Raw genomic sequence first — 22,141 nt, forward strand, 5'->3', positions numbered from 1 at the left:
CACTTGCAAAAATTTTCTCCCATTCCGTAGGTTTTCTTCTTGTTTTATTTCTGGTTTCCTTTGCTCTGCAGAAGCTTGTAAGTTTCATTAGGTCCCATTTGTTTATTCTTGCTTTTATTTCTTCTAGGAGAAAATTTTTGAAATGTATGTCAGATAATGTTTTGCCTATGTTTTCCTCTAGGAGGTTTATTGTATCTTGTCTTATGTTTAAGTCTTTAATCCATTTTGAGTTGATTTTTGCATATGGTGTAAGGGTGTGTTCTAGCTTCATTGTTTTACATGCTGCTGTCCAGTTTTCCCAACACCATTTGCTGAAGAGACTGTCTTTATTCCATTGTATATTCTTGCCTCCTTTGTCGAAGATGAGTTGACCAAAGGTTTGTGGGTTCATTTCTGGGCTCTCTATTCTGTTCCATTGGTCCATATGTCTGTTTTGGTACCAATACCATGCTGTCTTGATGACTGTAGCTCTATAGTATTGTCTGAAGTCTGGGAGAGTTATTCCTCCAGCCTCTTTCTTTCTCTTCAGTAAAGCTTTAGCAATTCTAGGTCTTTGATGGTTCCATATAAATTTTATTATGATTTGTTCTAGTTCTGTGAAATATGTCCTGGGTAATTGGATAGGGATTGCATTAAATCTGTAGATTGCCTTGGGCAGTGTGACCATTTTAACAATATTGATTCTTCCAATCCAAGAGCATGGAATATCTTTCCATTTTTTAAAGTCTTCTTTAATTTCCTTCATCAATGGTTTATAGTTTTCTGTGTATATTCTTTCACCTCCTTGGTTAGATTTATTCCCAGATATTTTATTACTTTGGGTGCTATTTTAGAGGGGATTGTTTCTTTACTTTCTTTTTCTGTTGATTTATCGTTAGTGTAAAGAAATGCAACTGATTTTTGAACATTAATTTTGTAACCTGCTACCTTGCTGAATTCTTCAATCAGCTCTAGTAGCTTTTGTGTGGACCTTTTAGGGTTTTCTATGTATAGTAACATGTCGTCAGCATATAATGACACTTTTACCTCTTCTTTTCCAATTTGGATCCCTTTTATTTCTCTCTCTTGCCTGATTGCTGTGGCTAGGACTTCCAGGACTATGTTGAATAGGAGGGGTGATTGTGGGCATCCTTGTCTTGTCCCAGATTTTAGTGGGAAGCTTTTGAGTTTTTCACCGTTGAGAACTATGCTGGCTGTAGGTTTGTCATATATAGCTTTTATTATGTTGAGATATGTTCCCTCTATACCCACTTTGGCGAGAGTTTTTATCATAAATGGGTGTTGAATTTTATCAAATGCTTTTTCTGCATCGATTGAGATGATCATGTGGTTTTTGTCCTTTCTCTTGTTGATGTGATGTATTACATTGATTGATTTGCGTATGTTGAACCAGCCTTGTGTCCCTGGGATGAACCCCACTTGGTCATGATGTATAATCTTTTTTATGTGTTGTTGGATTCTATTTGCTAAAATTTTGGTGAGGATTTTGGCGTCTATGTTCATCAGTGATATTGGCCTATAATTCTCTTTTTTTGTAGTGTCTTTGCCTGGTTTTAGTATCAGGGTGATGGTGGCTTCATAGAATGAGTTTGGGAGTATTCCCTCCTTTTCAATCGTCTGGAAGAGTTTGAGAAGGACTGGTATGAGTTCTTTGTATGTTTGGTAGAATTCCCCGGTGAAGCCGTCCGGTCCTGGACTTTTATTTGTAGGGAGGTTTTTAATTGCTATTTCTATTTCCTTTCTAGTGATCGGATTGTTCAAGTGTTCAGTTTCTTCTTGATTCAGTTTTGGTGGACAGTATGTTTCCAGAAACTTGTCCATCTCCTCTAGGTTATCCAGTTTGGTTCCATATAGTTTTTCATAATATTCTCGTATGATATTCTGTATTTCTATTTTGTTTGTTGTAATTTCTCCATTTTCCTTTCTTATTTTGCTAATTTGTGCTCTCTCTTTTTTCTTCTTTGTGAGTTTGGCCAGAGGTTTGTCGATTTTATTTACTTTTTCAAAAAACCAGCTTTTGGTTTGGTTGATTTTTTCTATGGTCTTGTTAATCTCTATTGTATTTAATTCCTCTCTGATCTTTATTATTTCCTTCCTTCTGCTGCTTTTTGGGGCTTTTTGTTCTTCTTTCTCTAATTGATTCAGGGGGACTTAGTGTTTAATGAGTACAGGGATTCTATTTGGGATGATGAAAAAGTTCTGGAGATGGATAGTGGTGATGGTTGCACCCCACTGTGACTTAATGCCACTGAATTCTACTTACAAACAGTAAATTTTATATTATGTATACTTTACCATAATAAAAATGAGTTTAAAAATTGATTCCAGTGCAAGAAGGGTATATAAGACTTCTACAAATGCAAAAATATAAAAATTAAATTGTATATTCCTTAGACATATATTACCTGAACTTATAAAGCTGTGTGAGGGCAGTTTTTCTGCAGTTCTGCCCTTAATCAGCAGTAGAGCAAACCTTCACTCCAGCCTGTTGGCAGAGACCACGGCTTCAGATAATTGTCGCCTAGTTCCTATCCAGCTTTTTGTTGGGAGAATTAATATTATTTCTGGGAAACATCTCAAAGGATATGGAGTCTCCTCCAGAAATTCTGATTTTTCTTCTCAGCTCAAGCCAGGTGATCAGATTGCTGTGTTTGGACTCCTTTATGGCTTTGCTAAGTCACTTCAGTGAGCTGGGCTTTGGCATCCTCTCTCACATTGAGGGATGCAATAGGAAGCTTTGTAAGAGACACCCTACTGTATATACTTTGAGGCACTATTAATTGATTACTTTCCCTCCCCAATACCCCAGTGTGGATGATAAAAGATACTTTTTAAGAATTTACCCTTGAAAGGAAAGGTTAACACCTTGGGAGAAATTTCTCAATGACAGAAAAATCTAACATTCTTGAGATGTACATTGTATTTTCTCAATGTGATATCTTATATCTGTTTCTTTCTTTGCTTTGGCCACTAGGATGCTCAGAACCTAAAATATAAACCATACCAAGTAATAGTTGAGTAATTTACAAAGACACATTTCTGTGGACTGACTTTCCTTCATGCCTTTCTAGCCTCTTTTTATGTTGTCTTCTTGACATACTGAACATATTTTATAAGTCAGTTCATCCTTTTTTGACAGTAATTAGTTTATTAGGGTTCTCAAGAGACAATAGGAGAGTTTGTGTGTGTGTGTGTATGTGTATGTGTATGTATGTGTTTAGAGAGAGAGAGAGACAGAGGCTGAGAGAGATGGATTGACTGATTTTAAGGAACTGACTCACATGATTGTGGAGGCTGACAAGTCCAAAATCTACACGGCAGGACAGTAAGCTGAAGACCCAGGAAGAGTTGATGTCACAGTCTTGAGTCCAGAGGCCGTCTAGAGACAAAATTCCTCCTTCCTTGGGGGACCCAAGACTTTTAAGGCCTCAACTGATTGGATGAGGCCCAACCATGTTAGGGAGGGTAATATGCTCTACTCAAAGTCCATTCATTTTAATTTTTTATTGAAGTATAGTTGATGTATGATATTTTATAAATTAGAGGTATGCAGTATAGTGATTTGCAGTTTTAAACGTTGTACTCCATTTATAGTTACTATAAAATACTGGCTAGATTCCCTGTGCTGTGCAGTATATCCTTGTAGCTTATTTTATACATAATAGTTTGTATCTCTTAATCTCCTACCCTTATATTGCTCCTCTTCCTTTTCCTCTCCCCACAGGTAAACACTAGTTTGTTCTCTATATCTGTGAGACTGTTTTTTGTTATATTCACTAGTTAATTTTAATTTTTAGATTCACATATAAGTGATACCATATAGCATTTATCTTTCTCTTACTTATTTCACTTAGGATAATACCCTCCAAGTCCATCCATGTTGTTGCAAATGGCAAATTTCATTCTTTTGTATGGCTGAGTAGTATTCCTGTGTGTCTGTGTGTGTACACCATATTTTCTTTATCGTTTCATCTGTTGATTGCTTCCATATCTTGGCAGTTGTAAATGCTGCTGTGAACATTGGGGTGCATGTATCTTTTTGAAATAGTGTTTTCAGGGGTTTTTTTTGTTTGTTTTTTTTTGGTCTGGATAACCAGGAGTGGAATTGCTGGGTCATATGGTAGTTCTATTTTTAGTTTTTTAGAAACCTCCATACTGTTTTCCATAGTGGCTGCACCAATTTACATTCTCACCAACAGTGTATGAGGGTTTACTTTGCTCCACATCCTTGCCGGCATTTGTTATTCATGTTCTTCTTGATGATGGCCATTCTGACAGATGTGAGGTGACATCTCATTGTGGTTTTGATTTGCATTTCCCTGACGATTAGGGATCTTAAGCATCTTTTCATGTGGCTGTTGGCCATCTGCATGTCCTCTTTTGAAAAATGTTTATTCAGGTCTTCTGCTCATTTTTTTATCTAGTTGTTTGGTTTTTTGATGTTGAGTTGTATGATTGGTTTATATATTTTAGCTATTAACTCTTACTAGTCATATCATTTGCAAATATTTTCTCCTATTCAGCTGTTTGTCTTTTCATTTTATTGATGGTTTCCTTGGCTATGCAAAAATTTTGAAGCTTAATTACATCTCATTTGTTTATTTTTGCTTTTATTTCCTTTGCTTTAGGAGACAGATCCAAGAAACTGTTGCTACAATTTATGTCAGAGAGAGTTCTGCTTATGTTTTCCTCTAAGAGTTTTATAATATCCAGTCTTACATTTAGATCTTTAATCCATTTTGAATTTGTTTTTGTATATGGTGTTAGAGAATGTTCTAATTTCATTCTTTTACATGTAACTGTCCAGTTTTCCCAGCACCACTTTTTGAAGAGACTGTCTTTTCTCCATTGTATATTCTTATCTCTTTTGTTGAAGATTAATTGATCATAAGTGCATGGGCTTATTTCTGGGCTCTCTATCCTTTTCCACTGATCTATGTGTCTGTTTTTGTGCCAGTGCTATACTGTTTTAATTACTGTAGCTTTTAGTATAGTCTGAAGTCAGGGAGCTTGATTCCTCTAGCTCTGTTCTTTTTTCTCAAGATTGTTTTGGCTATTTGGGGTATTCTGTGTTTCTATACAAAATTTAAAATTATTTGTTTTTGGTATGTGAAAACTGCCATTGGTATTTTGATGGGGATTACGTTGAATCTGTAGATTGCCTTGGATAGTATGGCCATTTTAACAATACTAATTCTTCCAATCCAAGAACATGGTATATATCTTTAAATCTGTGCCATTTTCAATTTCTTTCATCATTGTCTTATGGTTTTTGAAGTACAGATCTTTTGCCTCCTTAAGTAGATTTATTCCTAGGTATTTCATTCTTTTTGATGTGATGGTAAATGGGATTATTTCCTTAATTTCTCTTTCTGATATTTCATTGTTAGTGAACATAAATGTAATAGATTTCTGTATATTAATTTCTTATCCAGAAACGTTACCAAATTCATTAATAAGCCCTAGTAGATTTCTGATGGCATCTTCAGGGTTTTTAATGTATAGTATTATATTATCTGCAGAGGGTGATAGCCTTACTACTTCCTTTAGATTCTATTTTTCTTGTCTGTTTGCTTTGGCTAGAATGTCCAATACTGTATTGAACAAAAATGTCATGAGTGGGCATCCTTGTAGTGTTCCTGATCTTAGAGAAAATTCTTTCAGCTTTTCACTGTTGAGTGTGATGTTAGCTGTGGGTTTGTCATATATGGCTTTTATTACGTTGACGTATATTCCCTCGATGCCCACTATTTAGAGAATTTTCCCATAAATGGATGTTTAATTTTATTAGAAGCCTTTTCTGCATCTATTGAGATGACCATATGGTTTTTATTCTTCAATTTGTTAATGTGGAGTATCACACTGATTGATTTGCAGATATTGAAAAATCCTTGCATCCCTGGGATAAATCCCACTTGATCATGTGTGTGATCCTTTTAATATATTGTTGGATTGGGCTTGCTAGGATTTTATTAAAGATTTTCACATCTATAGTCATCAGTGTTATTGGCCTGTAAGTTTCTTTTTTGTGGTATCTTTGTCTGATTTTGGTATCAGGGTGATGGTGGCCTCATAGGATGAGTTTGGAAGTGTTCCTTCCACTGCAATTTTGGGGGACATTTTGAGAAGGATAGATGTTAACTCTTCTCTAAATGTTTGGTAGAATTCATCTGTGAAGCCATCTGTTCCTAGACTTTTGTTTTTTGAAATTTTTTAAATTAGTGATTCAATTTCATTACTGGTAATTGGTCTGTTCATATTTTCTGTTTCATCCTCGTTCAGTCTTGGGAGAGTGTACCTAAGAATTTGTCCATTTTTTCTAGGTTGTCCATTTTATTGGCATATAGTTGCTCATAGTAAGTCTCTTATGATCATTTGTATTTGTGTCAGTTGTACCTTCTGTTCTCATTTCTGGTTTTATTGATAAAAGCATTCTCTTTTTTTTCCTTGATGAGTCTGACTATAGGTTTATCAATTTTTTTTAATCTTTTCAAAGAAACAGCTTTTAGTTTCATTGATCCTTTCTATTGTCTTAGTCTCTGTTTCATTGATTTCTGCTCTGATTGTTATAATTTCCTTCCTCCTATTACCTTTAGGTTTTGTTTGTTCTTCTCTAGTTGCTTTGGGTATAAACTTAGGTTGTTTATTTGAGATTTTTCTTGTTTCCTGAGGTATTCTTGTATCACTGTAAACTTCCCTCTTAGAACTGCTTTTGCTGCATCCCATAGATTTTGGATTGTTGTTTTTGTTTTCATTTATCTCTAGGTATTGTTTGATTTCCCTTTTGATTTCTTCTGTCATCCATTGGTTATTTAGCACCATATTGTTTAGTCTCCACGTTTGTGGTTTTTGCAGTTTTTTTTTCTTGTAGTTGATTTCTAGTCTTATTGTGCTGTGATCAGAAAAGATGCTTGATACAATTTCAGTTTTCTTAAATTTATGGAGGCTTGCTTTGTGGCCCAACATGTGATCTCTCCTGGAGAATGTTCCATGTACACTTGAAAAGAATGTATATTCTGCTACTTTTGGATGGAATGCTCTGTATGTATCAATTATTAAGTTCATCTGGTGTAATGTATCATTTAAGGCCATTGTTTTCTTATTGATGTTCTGATCTGGATGATTTTCTGGACTGATGTAAGTGGGGTGTTAAGGTCCCCTACTATTAATGTGTTATTGTCAATTTCTCTCTTCATGTCTGATATTTGCTTTGGGTACTTAGGTGCTCCTGTTTAGGGTGTATGTATATTTACAATTGTTCTATCTTCTTGGACAATTGTAAGAGTCTTTATTTTCAAGTCTGTTCTGAGTTTTGCTACCCTGGGTTTCTTTTGATTTCCATTTTCACGGATTATCTTTTTCCATCCTTTCACTTTCAGTCTGTGTCTGTAAATCTGAAGGGAGTCTCTTGTAGGCAGCATATATTTGAGTCTATTTTGGTATCCATTCACTGAGTCTGTCTTTTGGAGTGTTTTGTCCATTTACATTTAAGGTAATTATTGATATATATGTTCTTATTGTCATTTTGTTAATGGTTTGGGGATTGTTTTTGTAGTTCCTTTTTTTTCTCTTCTCTTGTGATTTGATGGCTATCTTTATGTTTGGATTCCTTTTTGTTTCTGTGTCTATTGTAGATATTTGGTTTGTGGTCACCATGAGGTTTTTATATACCTATCTATCTATCTATATGTTTCTATCTATATTTCATTGTTTAAAGTTACTGATCTTTTAATTTTAAATGCATTTTAAATATCCTGCATTTGTAGTCTCCTCCTCTCATGATTACTGGTTTTGATGTCATATTTCATATCTAATTGTTCTGTGTATCCTATAACTGCTTATTGTGGATATAGATGATTTTACTACTTTCGTCTTTTAACATTCCTACTAGCTTGGGCATGGATGAATTCCTACCTTTACTGACTGTTTGCCCCTACTGGTAAGCTTTTTCATTTTGTAATTTTCTTGTTTCCTGTTGTGGCCTTTTCTTTTTCACCTCAAGAAGTTTCTTTAGCATTTATTGTAAAGCTGGTTTGGTGGTGCTAAACTCTCTTAGCTTTTGCTTGTCTGTAAAGTTTTTGACTTCTCCATCAGATAGGAACAAGAGCCATGCCGAGTAGAGTATTCTTGGCTGTAGGGGTTTCCCTTTGATCAGTTCATATATTTTGTGCTACTCCCTTTTGTCCTGCAGTTTCTGCTGGAAAGTCAGTTGGTAGCCTTGTGGGAGTTCCCTTGTATATTATTTGTTGCTTTTCCCTTGCTGCTTTTTAATATTCTCTCTTTATCTTTAACTATTGTCATCTTAATTACAGTGTGTTTTGGTCTGTTCTTTGGGTTAATCCTGTAAGGGATTCACTGTGCTTCCTGGACTTGGGTGACTATTTTCTTTCTTAGGTTAGGGAAGTTTTCAGCTATTACCTCTTCAAATATGTTCTCAGTCCCTTTCTCTCTCTCTTCTCCTTCTGGGACCCTGATATGAAAGATTAGTGTGCTTGATGTTGTCCCAGAGGTCTCTTAAACTGTCCTCATTTCTTTTCATTCTTTTTTCTTTTTTTCTATTCAGTGGCAGTGATTTCCACTATTCTGTCTTCCAGCTTACTGATTCATTCCTCTGTCTATTTAGTCTATTGATTCTTTCTAGTGTATTATTCATTTCAGTTATTGTATTCTTTATCTGTTTGGTTTTCTTTATATTTTCTAACTCGTTGTTAGGAACTTCTAACTTCTTGCTCTGTGCATCCATTCTTCTCCCAAGTTCTTTGATCATCTTTACGATCAGTACCCTGAACTCTCTCTCAGATTGCCTATCTCTGTTTCACTTAGTTCTTCTTCTGGAGTTTCTTGTTCCTTCATCTGGAACATGTTCCTTTGTCGCCTCATTTTGCCTAAGTTGCTGTTTGTATTTTTATATATCTGTTACGTTAGTTATATTTCCTGGCCTTTGAGAAGTGGCCTTTTGTAGGAGATGTCCTATGCATCCTAGCAGTGCACTCCCTTCTTGTCACCCAAGTTATATGCTCTAAGGGTTCCTCCTGTGAGGACTGCTTGAATCCTTCTGTTGTAGTAGGATGATTGTGGGTGTTCTCACAGGTTTGGTTGGCCACTGGTCCAGTTGGTTGCCAGACCCTGCCTTGTGCAGCAGCTGCCAGCCGTTGGTTGGCAGGACCAGGTTACAAGGTGGCTGGCTATAGAACCCCTGGGGGCTCTGGGACTAGTGCTGGCTCTCTGGTGGCAGAATCAGGGTCTAGAGGACAGTGGTAGGTGAAGCCAAGTACTGGGGTTCGTGCCTGCCTCCTGGGAAGCAGAGCCGGGTCCTAGAATCTGATTGCAGGGCCAGGAGCTCCCAGAACTGGTGTCAGATTGCTGCTGCTGGTGGTGCTGAGGTTTCTGACACAGCTAGGTATGGGGTCTGGAGTGTCCTGAAGCCTGTGTTTGCCTGCTAGTTGCAGGGCTAGGGCCCATCTTGTCCCAGGGCGGAGTCCGGCCTGCAGGTGGTCAGGCTGGGTCTACATGCTGTGGGATTGTGAGGTTTTTTTGCATCTGGTGTCTTCCCCCTTGTGGGTGAAACTGGTCCAGAGGCTACAGCCAGCTTCTTGGAAGTTAAGGCCATGGTCCTGGGGGTTCTGGGCTGGTGCCTGCCTACTGGTGGGTGTAGCTGAGTCCTGGACCCTCTGGTGGGCAGGGCTGTGTCTAGAGGTGGCTGTGAACTCTGGGTCTTAAGGCAGCCTGTCTGCTGATGGGTGGGTCTGTGTCCCCACCCAGTTGGTGCCTGAGGCATCCCAGCACTAGTGCCTCCAGGCTGTTGGGCCAGGGCAGGCTGGGTCCTGGGGCTAATAAGCTACGGAGAGGATCCACAATGGTCCTTGCCAGCACCAGTGTCTGTGTGTTAGAAGGAGCTCCAGTGAGCAGCTGCTGCCAGTGTGTGTGTCCCCGGGTGAGCTGCAGCTGCCCTCTGCCTCTCCAGGGGACTCTCCAAGACCGGTAGATTGGTCTGACCCTGGCTCCTATCAAACTACTGCCTTTGCCCTGGGTCCTGCAGCTTGTGAGATTTTGAATGTGCCCTTTAGGAGTGAAGTCTGTTTCCCACAGTCCTCTGGGACTCTGGAAACTAAGCTCTGCTGGCTTGCAAAGCAAAATGGATATGAGACTTGCCTCCATCACTAGTCTTCCTCTCCTATCTGTCTTATTGTGGTTCCTTCTTTGTCTTTGTTGTAGAAGACTATCTGGTAGGTTCTGGTCTTTTTAATTGGTGGTGGTCTGCAGATAGTTGTGACTTTGGTGTGCTTGTGAGAGGAGGTGAGCTCAGGGTCTTTCTTTTCCGCCATCTTGGCAGATATCCCTTATTTAAATGTTAATCATACCTAAAAATTTCCTTCACAGCAAAATCTAGACTCATGTTTGACAGCATTGCCCAGCTAGGTTGATTAAACATGTAAAATTAACCATCATGGATAGGTATGCAAATATAGAATAGAATTTCCTTAAAATTGGCGTTGTCTTTTCCACATATTTGACTGCTTGTAGAGACTCCCATCTCCATCTAGGTTCAAGTCTCATGTTGTCGTTATTTCATCAGCTGGTAGGGCTGTCTTCCAAGCAGGGCTGGCTGAATGGCACAGACTTCATTGCGTGTGGATGTGTGAATGCTCTGACTTGCCAGCGCTCTGACACGAGTCAGTGTTGTACAGAGCTCTGCCAGCTCCTTGGGAAACAGCCCTTTTTGTGGAGGGACCTGATGAGGTGCATGATTTCACCAATTATTACCATTCGCAATTAGGCAGGCCCACGCGTGTGTGGATAAAACGTTAGCTCACCCTCTCTGTAACCTTAGTGACCCCACCTGCCTCGATTGCAGGGCTTTCTCGCATTTGGTGTTGCTCAGCTGATGATACTGCTGCTGTGCTATCCTAAAGTCTTCCGACGTCCGGAGGCTGGCCTTACGCTAGAAAGCGTTACAGTTGTCCGGGAATGCGCATCCCCAGCAGTGGCTCTTACCTTATCCCTTTGTCTTTGGGAGGCTGCTTGCTTTTGGGTGCAGCCCTCTTCACTGTTGGAGAGAGGAGCCTGACAACACGCTCTTAAGGTCAGAAGCAAGCCATCATGGGCAACGGTCGGCTTCTCATTTGAGAGCCCAGAGTTAGGTTGGGATCCTCGCAGACGCCAGAATATCCTGGGACTCTGACTTGGCCCATCTCCTCAGCAGCACAGATGCCAGGTTTTCTCTCCTGTCCTGACCCTTCGCTTCCCACTGTTGTCCTAGGTTTCGGAAGCCTGGTTTTGGCTTGAGTGACAATTCTGGTGAACCTAAGGAGTGACAATTCTGGTGCCCATGCCCAGAGAATGGCTAGTGGCGAAAGACTTCTCTGCTTCGCGTATGGTACACTAACTTGTTCGATTAAAAGAGAACCTTCCAGAGTAACCGCCCAGGGATGGTGGGGAATATGGGGGGGGGGAGCAATGCTCAAAAGTGTTCAGTCAGTGTACACACTCACTGTTACTGAGCATTTGTAATTATAAAGGATGTTTTGGTGTTCAGGATTAGAAGATACTTCCCGATCCAAGTCAGGAGGAGTGTTATACCCCAACCAAGGGGAGGCGGCAGCATCCGTCCACGCGGGCACGTTTCAAGTGCGTGTTTTACTGGTGGCTGCTCTTTACCTCATCCATTTGGCCCTTTTGGTTTTAGGTGTGGTGCTTAATACACAGGCTAACCAGTGTTGATTGTTAGGCCTGTCTCCATTTTCCTGGCGAAAAAACTAAATCTGAGGTCTGGTTTCTGAGGTCAGGCTGCCAAGGCCGAGGACTGTCTTTTTCAAGCTTCAGAAACCCGAGCCTGGTCGGCTGAGCGGCTGTCTGCCTGGCTGGGCTATCAGCTCCCACCCCGAGGCCCTCCGCCTTGTAACCAACCTCCCACCTTGCGTCTGGTGGGTGAGGGAAGAAGTTGGGTGAGATTGTGAGCTGATGGGCCAGGGCCCTGTTTACCTTTCTGTTTCTTGTCTGAAGAGCAGACTGAATCATTAGCACTTGGGTTTGTTAATGATAATTACATGTTTCAAGTACAAAGCAGAATTCTGTAGAATATCTACTAAGATGCTTTACTCTTTGCTTTTTTAAAAGGAAGACATTGTACTGCTCTAATTAGGCTCAAGAAAACAAGTGGGAATCTGCATATCATCACCACTGTTTCCCCAGGGCATGATGGGTGGTGTGCACGCTGTTCCTTCAACTTAAGAGTCTGCTATTAACCCAAAGAATATGGAGATCAGGGAAGTGATGGTCCAGCAGTGAGGCAAATGGAGAGCCGCGGCTTATCTCCCAAAGCAAGGACATTATTTCTTTTTTAGTTACAGGTTAAACATAGTGTTAGGAACATTATAATAATGATCATGACAATCATAATAATGATACTAATGGCAGTAAAAATAAGAACTCTAATATTAAGTATCTCTATCACTGCTATCACGACAGCTAACACGTGTTGCCTCCTACTTCCTGCCAGGCCCTAGACTAAGCATTTTATTTGCATTCTCTCTCTTAATCTGCACAGGATATGTGTGGGGAAGATCCTATTAACACCCACCTCTTACAGTTGAGGAAACTGAGGTTTAAAGAGGTAAGTCACCCAAAGCTGAACAGCCAAGTGGCAAAACAGGATGTAAGCCACCGGACAGCACAGAATAGGGCCCGACCTCACTGCCGTTCTGCCCCACAGGCAGGTGGTATGGCTGGCACTCCTCTCGACACTGACACTTGCCCCTGCTCACCTGCACGTGGCCCTCTGACCACCATCTACCACTGGCGTTTTGTCTCCTCTGCATTAAGGTCGCCGAAACGCTCAAAAATATATAAGTAGTTCAAGGCTGTTAAAGAATATTTGGCCTATAGGAAGCAGCAGAAAGAATGAAGAATAAAAATCACCCAGTTTTAAAATACCCCAACTCGATAGTCACAAACACACTGGTGTGTTTTGCTGTGGTTTTCCCCCCTGTGAATAGTTTCACTTAGTTATTCTGTATTTAAAGTTTTGAATCTTAAATTTAACGTAAGTATTTTCTTGTGCCTTTGCTCTCGGAAGCCTGTTGTACTGACCACTGAGTGCTGTATGAAGTGCATGTGGTCAGAGGGCTCTTATGTCCGCACCACGAGAGGCTGTGTCCTCGAGCAGCTCCCGTGTGTCAGTGCAGGGCTTCCCCTCACCACATTGATAGCTTATTTCTGTCTGTTGATGGTTGGGTTGGAATTGGGGTTGTCTGTGCCCGCTCACATTGTAAATACCTTGTATCTTGAGAGGGGTCTCTGTGGGGTTTGGCAGGAGTCCTGCTGGCCTGGAGCTCAGGAGACCCAGATGAGGCTCTGCATTGAAACTAGCTGCAAGTCCTTTGAGTAAATTACTTGATTTTAGCATCTTCATCTATGGTCTGCTTATATCTAGTCAGCACTGTAATTCCACAAAAATCAGGGGTTTTCTGAAGTCTTCTTGACTGATAACCCAGTCGGTTCCAATTGATGCAGCAATTTCAGGGTTGGGGCTTAGCTGGGTTACTCTGAGTTGCTTTAAGCAGGAACTTCTGTTTTTCATGACAACCAGAACTGTAAGCTCTTGGAAAGTGGAGTGTCTCAGCTACTTCATTTTAATTCTTGCTGTTCATTTCTGTACACCCCCACCACTACTGGCTTCTCCCCCAGGCCTGCACCTCCACAGAGTAGATAGTACAAATCTGTGCTCAACAAATAGGGGTTGAGCAAATAAGTATGTGTACAGACAGATTATACTGGTTTTCATCTGAGAATCCTGAGCACCGTGGCTGTTCTACCTTATCAAGTTAATGACTAACTTAGATGCGATGGTTTTATTTATAACAAACAGGGACAAGCTTCCAAAGTCTCTCATAACATGTTTGAGAGCAGTTTCCCTACAATATTGATTATCAGTTCTTTCCTCATGTTACAGATGGAAACACTGATTTATGGAACTTTGTATTTTTCCCCTTGTGTTGTAGGGTGAGATAGGTTTTTGTTTCAGTCACAGCAAAATCACAGCTTAGCCTGTAATAACTGTCTTGCTTTGACTAGCAGAAAAAGTAAGGGCGTTTGGAGCTTCCTGCTTTCTTAGAGCCACGTATCTGGACCCATGGGGTTTATGTGCTTGATTCACCTGGCTGCCCCTGATTCTCACCTGATGATGCTGACCTTGAACTGGCTTGCTCTTGTCTTGAAGGCATCTGCCCACATCATCACACAATATCCAAGATTCTTGGAATAAAGTTGCTTCCAAGGAAGCCAGATCTTGCCATTTCAGGCCCTACATTCTATCACAGACTAAAAGGAACAAACTTCTGTGTTCCCACCACCCTCCTTGGAAAGACCTAATTTGGTATCTACCTGGGTGTGGAGAGCTTGCCTCCGTCTCCCCAGATTTGATCATTAATTGTTCATAGCTTTTCCCAAGTTAACGTGCTGAGTGCAGCACCCTGACGGGTCCCAGGTGGGTGGGATGAGAACTTGGAAGCACCCTGTGGTGGTTGGTAAATCTGCTGGCAGACAGACAAGTGGCTTCATTTCATGTTTGTATTTTAAATGCTACTGATAATAAAGCCTCCTTTGTTGAGGGCTTTGTATCTCTTATCTATTGCATAATAATAAACCACCCCAAACTCAGGGGCTTAAAACAACAACCATTTTATTTGCTCATGATTCTGTGGATCAGCGATTTTGGCTAGGCTCAACGGGGTGGTGGTCCTGATGGTCTCGCCTGGGGTCACACATGCCCCACCCTCAGCTGTACCTGGGAGGGGGCTGATCCAGGGAGCCTCAGCTGCAAGGACTCATCTGTTGTGTGGCCTCATCCTCCGGGCAGCTGGCTCAGGCTCCTTCACCCAGCAGGAGTGTCTGGCCAGAGGGTCATGTGTGTGAAGCTGCATGTTCTGTTGGTCAAAGAAAGTCACGGGGCCAGCCCAGAGTTCAAGGGGAAGGTGTTGAAAATAGACTCCACCTTGTGATAAAAGTAGCTGCAAAGAATTGATGGCCACTTAAAATTTATCTTGGCTCTTAACTTTGATATGAAAGCAACCTGAAATTATTTTAAAATTATTTTACTTGCTTTCAAGTCATCCTGAAGTATAGATGGTATTTATTGTCAGCCCATCTGAGAGGTGAGAAATCTGGAAAACAGGTCTTCGGTAACATAATGATGAAGCAAACATTAACATTGTTCTTACTATACGGCAAGCACTGTGTCAAGTTCTTTACGTATCATAAGACATTTGGTCATTACCAACTCATTAGACTAGGTGTTTTTTCAATTCCCATTTTATAGGTGAGAAAACTGAGGCACAGAGAGGGTCAGAGCTTCCCCTCAACCCAGGAGGTCTCGCTCCAGAGTCTGTGTATTAACCCCAAATGCCCCTCAAGTTAATGGAAACAACACCTTCCTGACTTTTAGAGTTCTTGTTGGATCATGTTCTTTTTTCTGGAGACAGGAGGATTAGATCTTTGGGGAGGGACACTAGGCCTTTCTGGGTACACCCATGTGGCCAAAAATGGGTCCAGTCACTCGTAGGAGATCTTCATTGGAGATAATAAAGACCCTCGATCCCAGGGAACAGGGTAATTCTCCTGTATGTATGGGGGTGTCTGGTCATGGTCATGGGTCACTCTGCTCTTTTGCTGGGAAAGTGATTGAAGAATGAAAATACTGAGTAATGCCTCTGGTAGCCTTTCAGACAGCCTCTTTCTTGTTCTTGGATTGAGGTAATCAGAAAGCTTCAGATCCAAAGGAGAGAATGTGGTGTTTATTGAGCTTTTTGTTTAAGGACTACCCCAGGAAAAGGGTGGCTTGACAATCTTTTTTTATGCAGTATTTGTCAATCTCCAGGTGGTACCAGGTGGTTTATCTAAGGAGAGTGACACATTTCACTGACATTTCTAAGGTCATCCTTGCAGCCTTGGATTACGTGGTCCACAGCACCCACATTCTTAGTAATGAGCCTGCAGCTCCTCCTTGGTATGAGAGATGGGGAGCAGATTTTGGAGCCAGGATTAGACTCGAGTCTCAAAATGGTCCCCTCTCACCTTGTATTTAGCACTAGAATTCGGGAGAGACCACCAGTCTAAGACTTAAAGGGCTGTTACTCTCCCAGCTTGCATCTCATTCCATCTGCCATCTGGTCCCACTGTCATCTCTTGACTCCACAACCAGCCTTCTCCTTCTGACGTCCTCATCCTCCTGCACTGACTCAGGTTAGCACCAGTGTTGGTTCCCACTCCTGAGAGGTATTTGCTACATCTTCTGCATACATGAGAACCGCATGGTCACCTTAATAGAGACTCAAGGAGAATCTGAGCAGGAAGCTAGGCAGTCTGGATGTGCACCCCCCCACACCAGAGTGGGCAGCACTGCTGTCCGCCCATCCCCTTCCAGCCTCTCTCACCTCCCCACCCCAGGGCCTTCCCTGAAGCCGGATTTCTTAATTGTCAAGCTCAAAGCTCCAGGGGTGCCTTCCCCTTAGCAGTAGATCCTCTGTCACCTTTGTAACCTTTTCCCTCAGCTAATCTTAAAGAGTTAACAATCCTGTTCTGCATTAAGTATTTTTCCTTTTTGGATGCTTACTTCTCTTTTTTTCTTATTCAAGCCAGCAGTTTATCCCCAGCACAGAAATGAAAGCCTGACAGGCAGGTCTCTACAGGAGAAGTTCTCCAAACAGCGTTTGATGGAGCCGAATAGCTCAGCCTGCCTTTACGACACAGAATGAGAACAGAACACAGGCGGGAAGCCGCTGTCGTTTCTGGGGCCTCTGGGGCTGTTCTTTCCTGGCTATGAACCTAATTGCTTCCTGGGATGGATCTGGCCAACAGGCCGGTGTTCCTTTGGCTCCCTCCTGTCTGGTCAAGCCAGGGGGCTTGGCTGAAGAACATTGGTTTGCCTTTGGTTCTTGCCAACATGGCCTATTCTGGGGACAAGTGGTGCCCAGGAGAAGGATGTGAGTGTGCGTGCAGGGAGGTGGGTGAGAGGCGGCTGGCCGCCTGGGACAGTGGATGGTGATGAGCAGGATGAGTTCGTGTGCTTAGCAGCCTGGGGCTCACCCCCCACTCTGGGTGCACGCGAATGCCCTCGTCCTCCCGAGGGGGAGTTATTCACCTTACCCTGGAGAGGACGTTTCAGACGTGGTATTTCCTTGAATTTACTGCAGTGTCGACTCACCCTAGGATGGCTAGGTTTCCTTGTTCCCCTTTCTGTTTGGTTTTACAACCTGTGTTGTAGGAAGACAACACTTGAAAGTATGTGTAAGCCCCTCCATTTTTTTTCCCCCAGCAGTGACAATGATTGCTTACCAATAAACACAGAAAGTTAAAAAAAAATCTTGCTCTAGGCTGGCTCTTGGCAAGGAAAGCTGAGCTGAGAAAGGGAGTTTGAAAATGTACACATTCACACACCCCAGGCACAGGCTCTTTAGCAACTTTCTACTCATCCTCAGTGGCTCCTTCTTTAAAGGCTGTTGTCAGTAATCCAACCAAGGGACAGCATTTCAAATTTAACCTTAAGGGGCTCTTGAAACTTCATCTTCAGGAAGTCTGTCTAGAATAGAGGTGAAAACTTCCTCTGTGTCTACACAGGACAAGCCTGTGCACGATTCCCCCGTTCTCACCCGATCGCGTTCCATGTTTAACCTGGGGACATTGAGTCCTGTCTGCGTGTCGGCTGTGGTCCTCCCGCTGGCTAAGTGTGGGTCCATGCTGGGATAAAAAGGGCAGAGGTGGTTACTCTGGGATCGCCCATCTGTGCTAACCACCCGGGGTAGCGCCATCAGATGGACACTGAATAGATGTGTTTGGGCAGAAATGTCGCTTGCAGCACACACTCTGATCACAGGCACCCAGCTTCTCTTTTGCGTTGAAACTTAAGATGTGGTCAAGGGTGTAGGCAAGCCTTTTTACTGAAGTTATTTGGAGCCTCAGCAATATATCTCAATACGTTGTTGCCAGAAATCACACACAGTGCAAACTGATTTGGCTTTTATCCGACAGAACTCTAATAGGAGGCAGCAATGTAGATGGTTACTTGCCATCTGTTAAATCAGTTTATTTTTTGAATGGATATATCTTTAGTAGCATTTCATTTGTAATTAAATGATGTTAATGTCTTCTGCTGAAATATATTTGACATATGCTGTAAATCTGAAGCATACATGTTGATTTGATATACACATATAATGTAATATGATTGCCATTGAAGTGATAGCACCTCTGTCATGTCCCATAATAATCATTTCTTTTTTGTGGTTGGAATAATTAAGATCTAGTCTCTTAGTGAGTTTGCCGATACAGTGTTGTTGCCTGTATTCACTACTGTGCTTATTTGTCTACTAGTTGCGGGTAAATAGTATTTTAATGTGTCTCCTCCAAAAAAGTAAAGTAGGGTGCTGCAGTATGGAAGGTAGTGTGGAGATTCAGATTCATTAGGAAATGAGAATCTGAATGCATTCACGGATTTGCTCCTGAGATTGCTTGTATGTCTGAAAGGGAAGGCTTTTCCATTTTCAAGTCTTTAAAACGAACTGTCATGTTGAGCTTTTACTTTCACTTGTCAACATGTGTTTACGCTATTAGAAAAAGGCATTGTATTCGTTCTTTGTAAAAGATTCCTAAAATAAGCAAGGCAGTGACGAAGCGCAGAGAGCCAGGTGGCACTCCTAGAGGACTGCTCTCCTCTAAGGTTACAGACACTCTATGCCGTTTCTCCTCCGTCTCCTCCGTTCCTGTGACCACCAGAGGCCTCATGGATAGTTCTGTGGATAGCTCTCCTTGAGTTGTGAGCTGAAACATGGGCTTCAAATGTAGAGTTTTAAGATGCTGGAGAGGAAAGTGACATTGATTTATTTGTTCTGTTCTTGGCCAGCCTGAGAAACCTGTCCCGTCAGGTAATCGACAACTGCTTTTATCCTAGCCAGTGACTTCAAGAGAATGATTACTCATCCCATCATTACCGTTCCCCCTGAGTCATCCAGGCTGGCACCTATTGGCTTCAGCTGAATAAGAATCTTCAGGCCGTGGACTCCAGAGCCAAGGTACCTGTTTGGTAATACGAATTACGTAAACGTGCCTTGGCCGTGGAGCATGGCTCATCCTGGGAAGGTACTGTGTAGGTTCAGGTGTTTAGCCATGTGTCCATCTGAGGAATTGTATTGTCTGGTATGGTCCAAGTGGCCATCTTAGTGGTCAATGATTATATGAGCAAGCAGACCCCCCAGCCTGCCTGGTGTTGATCTAAAGAGCAAAGATGTGGCTATGGAAACGAATGGTGATTTGGGGGTACCTCGTACCTGTACCTTCTCAGAAGTGCTGCAGGTTGACCACTGAGTATTCAGTGGGGATCTTAGTAAAGTCCCTTTAAAGCCTTGTCCTTGTGATGGCACTGAGAGCACCTTGACACTTAATCCTTGTGATGGTGCTGAGAGAGACTTGACACTTAAGAAGATGTGTCCCTTTCTAGGTACCAGTGAAAGGAAGCTGGAGTTGTTTCTGCCTTACAGATACTACCTGTCCCCCTGTCATGCCACTGTTCTCAGTTCTGTTCTTGGGTCTTGTTCTGTATGATTTGGATGACAAATCAGAGACTGAGTCGCAAATTCCCCTTACCTTTCAGTTTTTGTAAGGTCAGATTTGAATACATGGGTAATGGTAGAGATCAGTATTGACTGGAACGTGGTTTTAGTTCCAGTTCGTTCCAGAGTTTAGTTTACTTCCAAGTTCTTAAGTGTTTATATTCATCACCGACCTAGAGAAGCTTAGTTTTGGGTGGGAGCTGTCTTTTAAGACAGTTGACCCATCACACATTCATGGGAGAGCTTGACATGTAGAAAAGGAAAAATGTTCAAGGTGAAATGCTGGGTGCACGTTTGGGGGTTACTTGAAAGTCCTACCTCTTTTACAAATTCTTAACTAATCCTTCCTGGGTTTAAATAAAATCAACAGTTGCTTTTACAACAGCTACTCTGTCTCCTTTCTTTATCTTCAGGCACTTGAAATACATCATTAAACCACATCAGAATTAATCCAAGGCCCTTTAGACTGTAGACTGAGCTGCTGGGGGCAGGAACTTTGCCTTCTTCATCTTGAATTCCTAGAACTAAGAAAAATAAGGACTGAAAAAACTGCTCATTTTATAAGCAGGTATATATGAAATAATTAGTAACCATGAAAATAAGACAGATTGCGATTCTGAAGCCCTGGCAGTTTGATGGCATACCCTGTAGGGTCAGCGTTGAATGGAAACCTGGGGGCAGAAGGGGAACAGCTGCCCTGGGACTCTTGGATGGGCCTGCAAGGAAGGCACGAATGCAGGCCCTGTGGCGGGTTGACTTTTTCCATTGCTTGTGTTGAAATAGGAAATCTCAGCCCAGACAAATGCTAAGGAAACAAAACCGACTCTTTTATTACTCTCTCCAACATTTATAGCCAAGTCCTATTCAGTACCCTTATCCTGGAGCCATTCTGACAGTCATTTTAATGATTTATTTTCTTTTTCACAACCAAAACACAAATAAAATATTTTATCACCTTTGGGGTAGACTGGATGTCTTTCTCTTCATTTTGTCACTTTCTGGGTCTATAAAATTCCCCTTACCTTTCAGTTTTTAAAAGTCAGGTTTAGAAATTCTGTTTTTCTCATTCTTTATGTGAAGGTTTTTTTTTTTTTTCTTTCAGCCTGAATTTTTTTTTTTTTTTTGGTCCTGTATCCCCAGTCTGTTGTCGCTGTGTGTGGTAGGGGGACGCAGGGAATAGGGAAAGGGGGACTCAAGAAAGGCCATGTGTTTGCAGTAACACAGGGAAAGGTTTTGAACAAGAAAAAGCATTGTTTTCGATGCTATTCACCACTATGAGAACATTGGAGCCATTGTGGTGAAGAAGTATTGGTTGTGCTAGCTTAAAAGGAAAATACTCTACTACGGAAATTTACTCCATGGTTTCCTTCCCAGGATCTGCAGTAAACACCTGTCATCCATGGGAGAACCCACAGCTTTGTGATTACCCCTCTCCATTCTGAATTGTAGGCCTCCACCACACGCTTCCTGCCTTCTCACTCCTACAAGCTCATTTGTCCTGTGCTTTGCCCTTTTTGCCCATTTCCGCCTCATTTTCCATATGCCTCCTTACATTTAAGATGTCAAGAGCAGGACACTCACCCAGACCAGGCATCATGAGCCACAAAAGCTCCTCGACCACATGTGTGAATTTGTCGGGACAGAGCTCTTCTCGAGGGACTTTCAGTCTGAATTGATGCAGATGAGATTGTGTCGCGTTCAGTGGTACAACTCAGAGATCCGAGATGTCTGTCTCCTGCCCCTCTACTCCCTTCCCCATCAGCTTTAATGAAGACCATAGACTTGAAAGGGACTTTGGGGTCTCTTCCCTCAAGAGTCTGGATTTCCCAGTGCAAAAATGCATTTGACAGCATCCCCACTGGTGGTCACTCCTCCATCCTCTTCCTTGAAGAGTTCCATCAGCAGGTGCTCCTGGCTCTCAGGCAGCCATTCCCTTGTCAGTCAAGGACCTCAAGTGCGTCTCCCTGTAGCTTTTATGAAGTCGTGGTCTGAAATAACTTGCTCTTCTCCAGCGATTTGAGAAGTTATTGGTTGGGTTTTAACTCTCAGTCTCCCCCTCACTCCCCCAAAGTTTTAATTTCTCTGGGAAAACAAGTGTAACATTCTTAGGTATTACAGTTCAGGCAGAGTTTTTAGATCTCTCGCCATCCTGAATGTCTGGTTCTGTGGGGCTCCTCATTAGAAGTGGATTGTATTCCAAAGGTGATCAGGACACATGAAGAGGACTTTTACTTGATTACTTGTAATCTGAAGATGTGACTTGGTTGTGCACCAGCTTCTTTAAACAGCAGCACTATATATATATATATATATATATATATATATATCATTGTAAGTGTGTATGTATATAAAATCATGTGTGTGTATATATGAATGATGTGGTGTTTTTAATTACTATAAAATGCATATAAACTAATTTCTGACTAGTAGGGTCGTGGTTATTCTCTACCTATGCTGTTGATAATCTGAACCAAAATTCTAAACTTCATGTTTAGTATCATGTAGGTTTCAGCTTGATGCTGTAATCTATGAAGTCTTTT

The 22,141-nt window shown here is 41.7% G+C and overlaps 1 protein-coding gene across 7 annotated transcripts in view; it reads left to right on the forward strand.

Annotated features, from left to right (window-relative positions):
• LYPD6B (LY6/PLAUR domain containing 6B) overlaps positions 1-22,141 on the forward strand; it is a 184,458-nt gene that overhangs the window by 121,288 nt on the left and 41,029 nt on the right. For 2 of the 7 annotated variants that reach the window (XM_072960943.1, XM_072960947.1), the window contains exon 2: positions 12,548-12,613. The exons of the other annotated variants lie outside the window; for them this stretch is intronic. The gene's annotated coding sequence lies outside the window, so the exon portion shown is untranslated. The remainder of the gene's footprint in view (positions 1-12,547; positions 12,614-22,141) is intronic. 7 annotated transcript variants of the gene reach the window in all.

The sequence above is a fragment of the Vicugna pacos genome, chromosome 5 (genome assembly GCF_048564905.1).
Source record: "Vicugna pacos chromosome 5, VicPac4, whole genome shotgun sequence".
Classification (NCBI taxonomy): domain Eukaryota; kingdom Metazoa; phylum Chordata; class Mammalia; order Artiodactyla; family Camelidae; genus Vicugna; species Vicugna pacos.